The sequence below is a fragment of the Macaca thibetana genome, chromosome 16 (assembly GCF_024542745.1).
Source record: "Macaca thibetana thibetana isolate TM-01 chromosome 16, ASM2454274v1, whole genome shotgun sequence".
NCBI lineage: Eukaryota > Metazoa > Chordata > Mammalia > Primates > Cercopithecidae > Macaca > Macaca thibetana.
In genome coordinates this window covers 70,440,859-70,456,210 of record NC_065593.1, presented here as the reverse complement: position 1 = coordinate 70,456,210, position 15,352 = coordinate 70,440,859, and the positions used below count along the sequence as shown (strand labels likewise).

General features: G+C 41.5%; 1 pseudogene; it reads right to left on the bottom strand.

Moving 5' to 3' along the window:
* Positions 1-954: 954 nt before the first annotated feature.
* Positions 955-1,043, bottom strand: LOC126940051 (uncharacterized; annotated as a pseudogene).
* Positions 1,044-15,352: the final 14,309 nt, after the last annotated feature.

The window sequence follows — 15,352 nt, the reverse complement described above, 5'->3', positions numbered from 1 at the left end:
TGTCCTGTCTGCCCACAGTTCTTTTATTTTGGTTCATTTTATCTCCACTTGAATATGGACATACTGACGCCACTTTCAAAAATTCTCTACATTTTTTTAAAGTAAACGGCTCTCAATTTCTGACATCCTCTCTAAACCCAAATGAGTTCAAATCATATTTGTTCCTAAGTTATCACACTGAAGAACAGCATGGGATATACCATGACCTTCAAATCCAGAGGTTATGTCCTCAAGATAAAAACCTTAACCAAAAAAAAAAAAGTCCATCTCGATGTATTATGTCAACATGAAACTGGAATAGTAAATCAACATAGCAGAAAATTTCCCCATGTCCTATGCTTTTTATTTTTTATTTTTGTTATTTGTTTTTTGAGACAGAGTCTCACTGTGTCACCCAGGCTGGAGTACAGTGGCATGATCATGGCTCACTGCAGCCTCAACCTCCTGGGCTCAGGCGATCCTTCCACCTCAGCCTACTGAGTAGCTGGGACTACAGGCACATGCCTCCATGCGTGGCTAATATTTGTATTTTTTATAGAGGCGGTTTCATCATGTTGCCCAGGCTGGTTTTATGCTTTTAAATGATCAATTCTACAGGCTTGGAGCCAACCTTTATGGTTATCAATACCCCCATCACTTTAACCTGTCTTAGGTATCAGACTATTCCTTTTTTGGTTTTTCCTTGGTCTGTTGCCCAGGTTGGAGAGCAGTGGTGTGATAACAGCTCACTGCAGCCTTGACCTCCTAGGCTCAGTTGATCCTCCCACCTCAGCCTTCTGAGTAGCTGGTATCACAGGTGTGAGCCACCATGACTGGCTAATTTTTGCTTTTCTTGTAGAGACGAGGGTCTCACTATGTTACTCAGGCTGGTCTTGAACTCTTGGTCTCAAGCACTCCCCCCACTTGGCCTCCCGAAGTGCTGGGATTACAGGCGGGAGCCACCATACCCAGCCCAGTACTCCTTCTTATATGTATCAAAAATCATACTAAACAATTAGTTCCAGGTTGCAAATGAGGATATGTTTTCTGCATCTGTTCATACATATTTGTTAATATTTGTCCTCTTTTGGGAGTTTTAATTCCTTTATTCATCAAATGGGTGCAACCCATAACAGACCTCCTGTATTAGTTATTTCCTTCCCAAACGTTTCTTTCTTTTTTCCTTTTCTTGTGTTATTCGTCAATTCCACCCCCAAGATTCAATGAATTGAGTTAGGCAGGGAGTGTATTTGTGTGTGCACAGAAAGAGATTGTGACAAAGGTCATATATCATACTCCTTTTTTTTTTTTTTTTTCTGAGACAGAGTCTCACTTTATTGCCCAGGCTGGAGTGCAGGGGCGCGATCTTGGTTCACTGGAACCTCGGCCTCCCAGGTTCTGGAGTAACTGGGATTACAGGCATGCGCCACCATGCCCGGCTAATTTTTGTATTTTTAGTAGAGATGGGGTTTTACCATGTTGGCCAGGCTGGTCTCAAACTCCTGACCTCAGGTGATCCACCCTTCTTGGCCTCCCAAAGTGCCGGGATTACAGGTGTGAGCCACCACGCTTGGCCATGATATTACTATTAAGCATACAAAACGGTATGGAGTATACTCTTCTAGTGGATAAAAGGTATACAGACATAGAATGCAGAACTTCTGCCCCCAGAGTTATTATTACCTGGAAGAGGAAAAATGACATTTACAGAAATAATGCGTTGCAAGGAGGAAATTCTAGAAAAGTGATACTGATAGAATGACACAGGCCTTCTGAAGAGGAAGAGAATCCTTCCTGCTTGGGAGGTAAGAATACATTCAGGGTGAACTGTTTCATTACAAAGTTCTCATCTTGAGACTCTAATTAAGTTTTTTTAAAAAACAAACAAACAAAACACAACTAGCCCAGGCACGGTAGCTCCCACCTGTAATCTCAGCATTTTGGGAAGCTGAGGCAGGAGGATCCCTTGAGCCTAGGAGTTCCGGTTGCAGTGAGCTATGATTGTGTCACTGCACTCCAGCCTGGGCAACAGAGCAACAGACTCAAAAAAACCTCTCTGTCTCAGACACACACACACACACACACACACACACACACACACACACACAGTAAAAAGGATGGAAGTTTTCTTCACTGGGGAGATCTTATACCTTACCAAAGGTTTTCAGTTGGGAGAATATTTTTTCAATGAGCATAATAAAGTGGTTTTAATAAGAAATGTGCAGTAAAATATATATGTATCTCTCCACTTAAGTTTTGTCGAGTTTTAATGAAATGGTTAAGAGTATCTGGTGTGGAAACAAACTCCTGAGTTTTCATTTTAATTCTACCCACTTCTGGCAACGTGACTGAGGGCAGATAACTGTTCAATATCTGCAAAATGCAGATTATTATGGTGTTGTTATTCAGTTGTGTGCACTGGATGTGATAACAGTGCATTCAAAGCAGACTTGAAGGCCGGGCATGGTGGCTCATGCCTGTCATTCCAGCACTTTGGGAGGCTGAGGCGGGCTGATTGCTTGAACTTGGGAGTTCGAGACCAGCCTGGCTACCATGGCAAAAACCCATCTCTACAAAAAAAAGAAAAAGATTGGCTGAGCACAGTGGCATACACCTGTGGTTCCAGCTATTCGGGAGGCTGAGGTGGGAGGATTGCTTGTGCTTGGGAGGATTGCTTGAGCCTGGGAGACAGAGGTTGCAGTGAGCCAAGATCACACCACTGCACTCCAGCCTGAGCAACAGAGCAAGTCTAAAAAATAACAATAGTACAGTTAAATTAAAAAATAAAGAAAAACTCAGACTCAAAGAAAAATGTCATTTTAGAGTCAATAAGAGTAGTAGCAGCGGGAATACAAAGACTTGAATAAAAAACTAGAAGGTGGCAGATTTTTTGATCTTCTAACTTATTAGAAAATACACTTGATTGGTTAAACATTGGAATAAACAATTACCTTTTTACTAACTAGATACCTGTTAACTTTCTGCTCAAAATTCATGACAAGCCAATAAAGTTCTCCACTGGAAAACAAACAAAAAGCAAACATAAAAGGGCTAACCAAACTCATTTTAAAAACATACATGCGGCCGGGCGCGGTGGCTCAAGCCTGTAATCCCAGCACCTTTGGGAGGCCGAGACGGGCGGATCATGAGTTCAGTAGATCGAGACCATCCTGGCTAACACAGTGAAACCCCGTCTCTACTAAAATACAAAAAAAATTAGCCGGGCGAGGTGGCGGGCGCCTGTACTCCCAGCTACTCGGGAGGCTGAGGCAGGAGAATGGCATGAACCCGGGAGGCGGGGCTTGCAGTGAGCTGAGATCCGGCCACTGCACTCCAGCCTGGGCAACAGAGCTAGACTCCGTCTCAAAAAAAAAAATACATGCAAATTTAGATGATAATGCATAAGAGCCAAACCAGTTTAATTCAAATTGCATAACAATTTCAATAAACATGATGTTTCATGTATATAAAATAAAATACATATTAATTGCCATTAGATGTCATTACTAGCTTACCCCATGATGTATTAAGTTCATATAACAAATGTAAAACTTTTAGAGAAATCCACCCTTTGACTTCCTTCTTGGTTCTGTAAACAAGACTGCTATATAAATAGTTGTTTTGAATAAATATTATAAATACACAACTTTCCCTGCTGACATTTTTTTCTAGAATTTTTAGCATAGTAAGTCATTATTTTGTATCATAGCACAATAAAAGTTTCTAAATAAAACCTGAGGTTAATTTTCCCACCTTTGCTTAGAAATTACATTGTATACTTGGTTGTGCCGTTCTCCGCTGTGAAGGTGAACTATGCTGTAAAACTAACAGAGTCTAGTTTAGTGAAAACCAGACAGGCTTCCTGGCCCACCTGTGCTGACTGTATAAAAGCACATCCTAAGCTGAGAACACAGATTACTCAATGGTTCATTCAGGAATAAGAACTCAGCAGCCACACTGGAGCAATATTTTGGCATAGCCTAGAAAAGCACTGCCCTCTGTGGGTAGTTATAGGAGGGTTTGTTAGGATGTGTTGGAGCCAGATACTATGAACTCCCAAAGCTGATAGCCAGCTGAACTGATTGCCTAGTGTGTTTGGTTGAAAGAGACTAGCCACCTGGCCACATTTGTTGTTAGCATCTACAGTGAAATGAGTGCCGCTAAGGCCTACATTCAACCCATGGTTGCAAGAGAAAAGAACCAATGCTCTTGGGTGAACCATCTTTGTGTTCTTCAGGATGCTGGTGATGGCCCTGGCTTGATTGGAAATTCATGATCCCTGGATAATTCAGAACATCTAAGCCACATAAAACTACCAACTACATTGCTTGCAGGTATTATAAATGACAGGGCAGACCATCCTACCTATGCCTAGGTGGTCTGCAAAAAATGGAGCCTTCACAGCAGTGTTTGCAGAGCCAGCCCACATTCATAGATTCATAGAAGTCTAAGTCTGGGCAGATGTGGCTGCTCTGTTTCTGAGTCAAGTATCTCTGTTTAGAATATCATAGCTTCATACTGTGGGACACCATTCCCTCTGTACTGTCCACACTGTTCATCAATCAGGGAACTTAAGGTCTGCCAGCAGTATCCAGATTCATTTCAATTCAATTTATTCATTTATCTAACAAGTATTTATTAAGTGCCTACTATGTGCAAAGCACTGTACTAGGTGCTAAAGATAGAGCAATGAACAAAACACACATACACAAATAATACGCGCACACACACACACACACATACACAGAGTTTCAGTGGAGGAGGGAAAAAAAAACAAGATAAAAAGTAAAGCAAATGAAATGTTACCCCATGTGAAGGAGAAAAATAATTAAGTTGGCAAGAGAGATGCTGTGGTTTCAATGTCTCCCCAAATTCATGTGTTGAAACTTAATCCTCATTGTGGTAGTAGTGAGAAGCAGGGCCTTTTGGGAAGTGGTTGACTCATGAATGGATTATCACCTTAGAAAAGGGCTGGAGGGAACTAGCTGAGACCCTTTTGCTCTTCCTCTCTTCACCAGGCGAGGGCACAGCATTCATGTCCTGTTGCCCTTCCCCCCTCTGTCATGTGAGGATGTTGTTGCAAGAAGATGCCTTGCTGGAACAGACCCTCACAGAAGCTGCCAGTGCTTTGATCTTGGACTTGCTTACCTCCAGAAGTGTGAGGAAAAAAAAAAATTCTATTATTTATGAATTACTCAAGTCTGTGTTATTTTGCTCTTGCAGTACAAACCAGGCAGATCAACCTTCACAGCAGTGTTCGCAGAGCCAGCCCACGTTCATGGACTCATAGAAGTCTAAGTTCTGGCAAACTGAAACAAGAGACATGGCATTGGGAGAGTGGGAATCTAAATTTTAGATGAGATAGAGCTAAGGATACCTCAGTTAAAATGTGACATTGTAGGCAAAGATTTCATGGCTAAGACTTCGGAAGCATAGACAACAAAAACAAAAATAGACAAATGGGACTCTACTAAGCTAAAAAGTTTCTGTACAGCAAATAAAACAATCAACAGAGTGAAAAGATAACCTGTTGAATGGGAGAAAATGTTTGCAAACTATTCATCCTACGAGGGACGAATATCCAGACTATACAAGGAACTGAAACAACTCAACAGTAAAAAAGCAAGTAATCCCATCAAAAATTGGGCAGAGGACATCAACAGACATTTCTCAAAAGAACACATACAAATAGTTAACTGGCAAATTTTTTTAAAAAGTGCAACATTACTAATCATCAGGGAAATGCAAATCAAACCCACAATGACATATCTTTCCCCAGTTAGAACGGCTTTTTTTAAATTAATTAATTTTTTTTTTGAGATGGAGTTTCGCTCTTGTTGCCCAGGCTGGAGTGCAATGGCATAATCTTAGCTCACTGCAACCTCCATCTCCTGGGTTCAAGTGATTCTCCTGCCTCAGCCTCCCAAGTAGCTGGGATTACCAGCATGCGCCACCACACCCAGCTAATTTTTGTATTTTTAGTAGAGACGGGATTTCTCCATGTTGGTCAGGCTGGTCTCGAACTCCCGACCTCAGGTGATCCACCTGCCTCGGCCTCCCAAAGTGCTGGGATTACAGGCCTGAGCCACCGCACCCCGGCCATAGGATGGCTATTACTAAAAAGACAAAAAAATAACAGATATTGGTGAGGATGCAGAGAAGAGCAAACTCTTATACACTGTTAGCGAAAATGTAAATTATTACAGCCACTATGGAAAACAGTATTGAGGTTTCTCAAAAAAATAAAAACCTGAACTACCATAGGACCTGGCAATCCCACTGCTGGACATTTAGGAAAAGACATCAGTATATCAGAGGGATACCTGCATTCATGTTTATTGCAGCAGTATTCACAAAAGCAAAGATACGGAATCGACTAAGTGATCATCATTGGATGAATGGATAAATAAAATGTAACATATACACACAATGTAATACTTTTCAACCATAAAAATATAAAATCATGTCATTTGCCTCCAACATGGATGGAACTGGAGGTCACTATGTTGAGTGAAGTAAGTCAGACACAGAGAGACAATTTTTTTATGTTTTCACCCATATATGGAAGCTAAAAAAGTTGATCTCATGGATGTAGAGGACAGATAGATAGATACCAGAGGCTGGGAAGGATGTACGAGTTGAGGGGAGGGGACGAAGAGAGGTTGGTCAATAAGTACAGTTGATAGAAGGTATAAGTTCTAATATTATATAGCAGAGTAGGATGATAATATTAATAGTTAGCAACAACTTATTGTATATTTCAAAGTAGCTAGAAGAGAGGCTGGGCACCGTGGCTCAGGCTTGTGATCTCAACACTTTGGAAGGTTGAGGCAGGCAGATCACTTGAGGTCAGGAGTTCAAGACCAGTCTGGCCAACATGTGAAATCCCATCTCTACTAAAAAGAACATACAAAACTAGCCAGGCATGGTGGTGGGCACCTGTAATCCCAGCTACTTGGGAGGCTGAAGCAGGAGAAGCACTTAAACCCTGGAGACTGAGGTTGCAGTAAGCTGAGGTCGCTGCCACTGCATTCTAGCCTGGGTGACAGAGCGGGACCCCATCTCAAAAAAACAAAACAAAACAAAACAAAAACCTGTAGCTAGAAGAGAAAACTTGAAATGTTTCTAACACATAGAAATGATAAATACTCAAGGCGATGGGTACCCCCAAATACCCTGACTTGATCATTACACATTTGCTGCAACAAAGTATCACATGTACCCTGAAAATATGTAAAATATTATGTATAAAATTTAAAAATGTGACTTTGGGGTTGAAACTTGAAGAAGGTGGGGAAGCCAGCTGCGTGAATTTCAAGCCAGCCAGCCGTCTTTCCTGGTAGGGAGAATAGTAAGTGCAAAGGCCCTGAGGAGGGTGCATGTCCATTTTGTTCTAGGAACAGCAAGCAGGGCAGAGGAAGTGGGAAAGAGAGACTGATGGAAAGAATGAGAATGAGGTCAGAGAAGTAATGAAGTGAGGGCAAGATAGGGCTTTGTATCAGACCCCATTAGAGCTGCACCTTATATGCTATCAGCCATCCTTTAACTCCACCTACTACTTAGGCAACTAGCGGCACAGATGTAATCCCACAGCACCTCTTCTGATGGCTACTTACCTATTGCTTCTTCCCCACTGCGGCATGGAACACTTGCATGAACCCCTTAGCCCTGTCCATGCCAAAAGTCCTTATGGGGGATGGGAGCCAACGGATAAATATATCCTTTGCAGGACCATTGAGGGATCCAGCTCCAATTTTGCCCATTGTGGAGGTCAGCTCAATAACACACACTTGGATTTCCTTTCCTTCCTTCCTTGTTTCACTTTTCAAACAGTCTTCATTTGGGGAATCTTTTTTAACCCATAAGCTACCCTCACACAGCCCCTATACCAGGCTCTACTTTGGGTGGGGAGGAAACCAGGGCTAATACAACTAGTAGATCATAGTAAGAACTTCGGCTTTTCTTTTTCTTTTCTTTTTCTCTTTTTTTTTTTGAGGCAGAGTCTAGCTCTGTCACCCAGGCTGGAGTGCAGTGGTGCCATCTCGGCTTACTGCAAACTTCAAGGGATTCTCCTGCCTCAGTCTCCCAAGACGCTGGGATTACAGGCGTGCACCACCACACCCAGCTAATTTTTGTATTTTTAGTAGAGGCAGGGTTTGGCCGTGTTGGCTAGGCTGGTCTCAAACTCCTGGCCTCAGGTGATTCACCCACCTTGGCCTCCCAAAGTACTGGGATTACAGGCATGAGCCACTGCGCCCAGCCAGAACTTTGGCTTTTACTCAGAGTGAGATGGGAGCCATTGGAGAATATTTGAGCAGAGACATAAGGTGATCTGAATTCTACTTGAAAAGGATCACTCACTCTTACCTGCTGGGTTGAGAACAGACCGCCTTAGAAATGGCACGGTCGGGAAGACAAGTTAAGCTTCTGCAATAACCCAAGTAACAGATGATGATGTCCTGGACTAAGATGGTGGCTGTGGAGGTGGTGATCAAAGTTAACTTCTGAATAAATGTTGAAGGTGGAGCCTAGGGATTTGCTCATGAGTTGGATGTGAGTTATACCATAGACAAAATGTCTGTGTTCCCTAGTTTCTAATTCATATGCTGCAATCCTAACCCCCCAGTGTGACGGTATACAGAGGCAGGGCCTTTGAAAGGTAATTACATTATGATGGTGGAGTCTTCGTGAATGCGATTAATGCTTTTAAGAGAACTCCGAAATGGTCAGAGTTCTTTCCTTCTGCTGTGTGAGGGCACAAGGAGAAGATGGCTGTCTATGAACAAGAAAGTGGCCCTCACTAGACACAGAATCTGCCAGCATCTCGATCTTGGACTTTCCAGCCTTCAGAAGAAATATTAATAAATGTCTATTGTTGAAGCCCTGCAGCCTATGGTATTTTGTTATAGCAGCCTGAGCAGACTAAGCACTCCATATTCTCAAGGTCCACTTCGGAATTTTATTTTATTTTATGAAATGAGATAAGATGAAATGAGACAGGGTCTCACTCTCTTGCCCAGGCTGGAATACAGTGGCACCATCTCACCTCACTGTAGCTTCCATCTCTCAGATTCAAGCTCCCATCTCAGCCTCCCAAGTAGTTGAGACTACAGGCATGCACCACCACACCCGGCTAAGTTTTTGTTAATTTTTGTTGGACACAAGTTCTCACCATGTTGCCCAGGCCAGTCTTGAACCCCTGAGCTCAAACGATCTGCCCGCCTTGGCTCCCCTCTCCCCAAAAAAGTGCTGGGATTACAGGTGAGAGCCACCATGCCCGGCCCACTTTGCAATTTTAATGACAGTTTTTCTTTTTCTACAGACCCAAAGTTTTCAATATAAAATTCAAATTGTGGTGTCTAAAATTCAGTTTGGTACTAGAGAGGTCAATCAAAATCACAAAGTACAGTGAAAAGCCTTCACAGCAGTCCTTCCTACGTGTGTGTTTTCTCCAAATGTAAGATGTACCTGGAAAGAAAATCTCACTATGTTGGAAAAGCCTATGCCCTTGCCAACAGAAATAATTTTTAAGCCAAACATGTATTAGCACAAAAGCAGGCAATCTCTATTCCAAAGGAAGGTTGCAACACTCCTTTTCTTTGTACAACAGATGTGTGCCAGTCTTTAGGTCATAGAATAGTTAAACAATCTTTCTCCGAAACTACTGCTGATGGTTCATTGACTAATCGAAGAAGAAATGCTTCCTCCAAGTTAGAGCGATTATTTCACTCCAACTTAAGGGTTATAACTGTAGGGACATAGATCAGATAAGTCCAAAGAACGGAGCTCTATGGCTCAGGAGCCTTTGCGTATTTTCCACAGTAATAAGTTATGGTATCTATTTATTGTATTATTATATTGATAACATTGTTATTTATTGTATATATTATTATTAATTGTATATATTATTATTATATTGGTATTATATATTATTTATGTATATATTACTATGTATAATTATTGTATACCACATACTATATATATTATTGTATATTATATAGTATATGTTTATTGTATATATTATTATTATTGGTATTTACTGTATTGTTATATTGGTAATGCTAATCTGAACAAGCAGATCCATGAGTCTCCAGTATTTGCACACTTGTTAAAGTGTCTGAATGTTAAATGCAGATGCATTGATTGTCTATATTTGTGTTTCAGCAGCCCAAATACCTGAGAAAAATGACTCAACTCTAATAAAAATTTTTTACTTATTATTATTATTATTTTTTTTATCGAGACAGAGTCTTGCTCTGTCACACAGACTGGAGAGCAGTGGTGTGATTTTGGCTCAGTGCAATCTCCACCTCCCAGGCTCAAGCGATTCTCATGCCTTAGTCTCCTGAGTAGCTAGGATTACAGGCATGCCTCACCACACTTCGCTAAATGACTTAATTTTCAAGTTAAATATTGTAGAACTCAGTTTAGCTGTCTGTTGGATTAAATGTCAGGCACACTGGCCAGGCATGGTGGCTCATGCCTGAAATCCCAACACTTTGGGAGGCTGAGGCGGGCGGATCACCTGAGGTTGGGAGTTCTAGACCAGCCTGACCAACATGGAGAAACCCCGTCCCTACTAAAAATACAAAATTAGCTGGGCATGGTAGTGCATGCCTGTAATCCCCCGCTTCTCAGGAGGCTGAGGCAGGAGAATCACTTGAGCCCGGGAGGCAGAGGTTGCAGTGAGCAGAGTTTGTGCCGTTTCATTCCAGTCTGGGCAAAAAGAGCGAAACTCCATCTCGGAAAAAAAAAAAAAAAAGTCAGGCACATCCTTAATTTACTAAATCAGCCTTCACATCTGTAATTGAAGTAACAATCTCTTTGATAATGTTATCTATAAGGCAAGGGAATACTTTGACTTAATTGAAAAGAAAATGTCTGTGAATGAGCATATCTTCTCAGGAAAAGCTTCCTTGCTTATGCTGCAATTGAATCAAAGAAACACTGAGTTTGTCAGTAAAACCTAATAGAGAGCATATCTGTAATTTAAAAATGATTATAATTGTACAAATGTAAAAATGATTATTATGTAATTAAGCAATATGAGTTCGTCACATTTGCCCTGACAGAAAAAAATAGGTTTTCTCTTTTTTTTTTGAGACGGACTCTCAGTCAATCACCCAGGCTGGAGTGCACTGGCTCACTGCAACCTCCGCCTCCCAGGTTCAAGCGATTCTCCCGCCTCAGCCTCCTGAGTAGCTGGGATTACAGGCACGTGCCACCACACACAGCTAATTTTTGTATTTTTAGTAGAGATGAGGTTGCACCATGTTGGCCAGGCTGGTCTTGAACTCCTGACCTCAAGTGATCCTCCAACCTCGACCTCCCAAAGTGCTGGGATTATAGGCATGAGCAACCGTGCCCGGTCAAAAACAGGTTTTCTGATACCAAAACAATCTCCGGTTTTATCCTGCCCTATGACCTTGGGGATTTTCCTAACGGATGTTTGCTTCAGTTTATTCTTATCTTAGATGGGTAATTCATTAAGTGTAAAATATTTAAAGGTAATTTTAATGCACAATGTTTTTAATTTATTGTTTCTGTTTATTTTGATAATTCTCTAGAAAGCCTGAGTTTCCCTGTTCTTCTCTTAGCCCTGCCAGCAGCCAGCTTTCTGATTTGGGGCAAATTATTTAACCTTGGATGCTTTCATCTATAAAATGAGAGGACTGATCTTCATCTATAAATTGTGAAGATCGATTTGTAATATTTGGTTGAGATCTAATTTCTGTGATTTTTTTTATTATTATTTGATTTTATGTTTTTGAGATGGAGTCTCACTCTGTCATCCAGGCTGAAGTGCAGTGGCATGATCTCAGCTCACTGCAACCTCTGCCTCGCCGGTTCAAGTGATCCTCATGCCTCAGCCAGCCTCCCAAGTACCTGGGATTATAGGCATGTGCCACCAGACCCAGCGAATTTTTGTATTTTTTGTAGAGACGAGGTTTCTCCATGTTGGCTGGGCTGGTCTCAGACTCTTGAACTCAAGTGATAACCTGCCTCGGCCTCTCCATGCCCGGCCTGTTTGCTTTATTTAAAGATTATCATTTGTTTTCCAAAAATTAAAGATCTTGTTTATATTAAATTGATCTTTTATTTTTATGTATTGAGTTTCTTTCTTTCTCTCCCTCCCTCCCTCCTCTCTCTCTTTCTCTCTTCTCTTTCTCTCCCTTTCTTTCTTTCTTTCTTTCTTTCTTTCTTTCTTTCTTTCTTTCTTTCTTTCTTTCTTTCTTTCTTTCTTTCTTCCTTCCTTCCTTCCTTCCTTCCTTCCTTCCTTCCTTCCTTCCTTCCTTCCTTCCTTCCTCCCTTCCTCTCTCTCCCTCTTTCTCTCTTTATAAAAAGACAGGGTCTGACTCTGTTGCCAAGGTTGAAATGCAATGGTGTAATCATGGTTCAGTGTAGCCTTCACCTCCAGGGATCAAGACATTCTCCCACCACAGCATCCTGAGTAGCTGGGACCACAGGCATATGCCACCATGCCCAGCTAATTTTTTGGGGGGGTGGGGCATTGGGGTAACGGAGTTTCGCTCTTGTTGCCCAGGCTGGAGTCCAATGGTGCAATCTCAGCTCATCACAACCTTCACCTTCTGGGTTCAAGCAATTCTCCTGCCTCAACCTCCCAAGTAGCTGGGATTATAGGCTCCTGTCACCATGTCTGGCTAATTTTGTATTTTTAGTAGAGACAGGGTTTCTCCATGTTGGTCAGGCTGGGTCTCGAACTCCCTACCTCAGGTGATCCGCCCGCCTCAGCCTCCCCAAGTGCTAGGATTACAGGTGTGAGCCACTGTGCCTGGCCTTCCGGCTAATTTTTTTTTTATTTTTTGTAGAGATGAGGTCTTGCCATTGTGGCCAGGCTGTGTATTGAGTTCTAAAATCTATAAAGCTGGAATAACAGTGAAAGACTTCTTTTGTCATATGGTGAACGCCAGCATTGGGGCTCAGCCTGGGAGGCTGCGTGGGTTCTTGGCTTTGCACAGAAAGGAATTCAAGAGTGAGCTTACGAAATAAAGTGAAAGCAACTTTATTAGGAAAGTAAAGGAATAAAAGGTGGCTAATCTACAGGCAGAGCAACCCTGAAGGCTGCTGGTTGGCTATTTTTATGATTATTTCTGATCATACACTAAATTAGGGGTGGATTTTTCATGAGTTTTCCAGGAAAGGGGTGGGGAATTCCTAGAACTGAGGGTTCCTCCCCCTTCCAGACCATGTAAGGTAACTTCTGGATGTTGTCACGGCATTTGTAAGCTGTCATGGGGCTGGTGGGAGTTTCCTTTAGTAGGCTAATGTATTATAATTAGCATATAATGAGCAGTGAGGAGGACTAGAGGTTGCTTTCATTGCCATCTAGGTTTTGGCTGCCTTCTTTACCGCATCCTGTTTTATCAGCAGAGCCTTTGTGACCTGTACTTTGTGAAACCGATCTTGCTGAACTGCTTTCTTACTTTGAAATAGACAAAGAGTACTGAGGGTCCTGTCTAGAACAACCTTTGGGCTATCTCCACCTTTCATTGTCTTTGAGCTATTTTATAACTCCATGAGATATGAAATGCTGATAGTAATACAAATGATTCTTATCCGCAGCAATGCAAATTGTGTTCACTGATACGCAATTGAACATTACCTTTGGATGTTAACTTGTTTTACATTTATTTGCAAATTCATTCCTGCATTCCTAATTACTATGCATGTGTAGTCTTTGAATTCTCCTTTGACTCGGTTCTAACATCTTATTGATTGCCTCATTAATTAATAAGTTAAATAAAACCTTACACATGTTCATTTAATGTTTGTATTTGAGTCATGATTTTAACCTTTTAAAAATTATCTTTTATATACACACAATCTGAGAGGAAAATAAAAAAATTATCCTTTTTTTTTTGAGACAAGGTATTGCTCTGTTGTCACCCAGGCTGGAATGCAGTGGCACGATCATGGCTCACTGCAACCTCCACCTCCTGGGCTCAAGCAATCCTCCCACCTCAGCATCCAGAGTAGCTGGGACCACAGGCACATGCCACCACATCTGGCTAATGTTTGTATTTTTTGTAGAGACAAAGTTCTAGCCATGTTGCCCAGGCTGGTCTCAAACTCCTTGGCTCAAAGGATCCCCCCTGCCTCGGCCTCCCAAAGTGCTGGGATTACAGGTATGAACCACTGCACCCAGCCAGAAATTATCCTTCAATTTACCTAAATCAGATTACTGTAAGGATAAAATAAGATGACACATAATAATCACTTATAGCACAGTGCCTGAGACATAATGATAGAATTATTATTTGTATTTAATCTACTGGCCAAACGAGCTTTCATTCTGGTTAGCAAATATCATCTTCACAGTTCACTGGTAAGAATTAAAACTACAATAACATAAAGGATTTAGCTGAGATGGTTTAAAAATAGTGAAGACCACAGTAGACTTGAGAGACAGACTTATAGTTCATTAAAGTACATATATTGTGTTATAAATGTTCAAGTATTGATATCTCACTTAAAACCATGTTTTGATTTCATATTAAATGCTTTTGAAATCCGTGAAGGGGCTAGCAGAGATTTCTTACTACCCGAAGTGCCTAGGGGTGCAGAGGCTCAGGAAAAACTCCTGGAAACATTTGCAGTGGAGTTTGAAGGGAACCGTCTTCCCACTGTTCACAGTTCTGTCACCAACAGATATCACTCATTTGTTGCAGATTAATTAATAATATGGCTTTTGTCACCATGGGGGAAAATATAAGGGGAAAGGTCAATTAAGTGTCAAAGTAAGGGAGTAAAAATTAACTTCCAGTCTGGGTGCAATGGCTCACACCTGTAATCCCAGCACTTTGGAAGGCCTGGGAAGTCAAATTGCTTGAGTTCAGGAGTTTGAGACTAGCCTAGGCAATGTGGCAAAACACACAAAAAAAAAAAAAAAAAAAAATCAGCTGGGCGTGGTGGCACGCGCCTGTAGTCCCAGCTACTCAGGAGGCTGAGGTGGAAGGATTGCCTGAGCCCTGGAGGTTGAGGCTGCAGTGAGCCGTGATTGTGCCACTGCACTCCAGCCTGGAAGATGGAGTGAGACCCTGTCTCAAAATAAATAAATAAATAGATATAAAAATAAATGTCCAACTGTCATGTTTTTTAAAATCTCCAAGCCTAACTTATCACAAAAATAAACAGACCTTGCAGTGCAGATAAGTGAAGAATATTTTCTTTCTGTATGTATTCCTATATTATTCCATTGAACAAAGAAATCTGAGCTGGCTAGCTTTCAAAATAGGGTTTGGATAAACAGGAAGTCTTCCTGATTACAAGCTTATTACACACTCGAACAGGTTTTCTAGGAACAAGACCGGCCTTCATTGAAATCGATTAAATAGGTTGTGAGATGAAATGA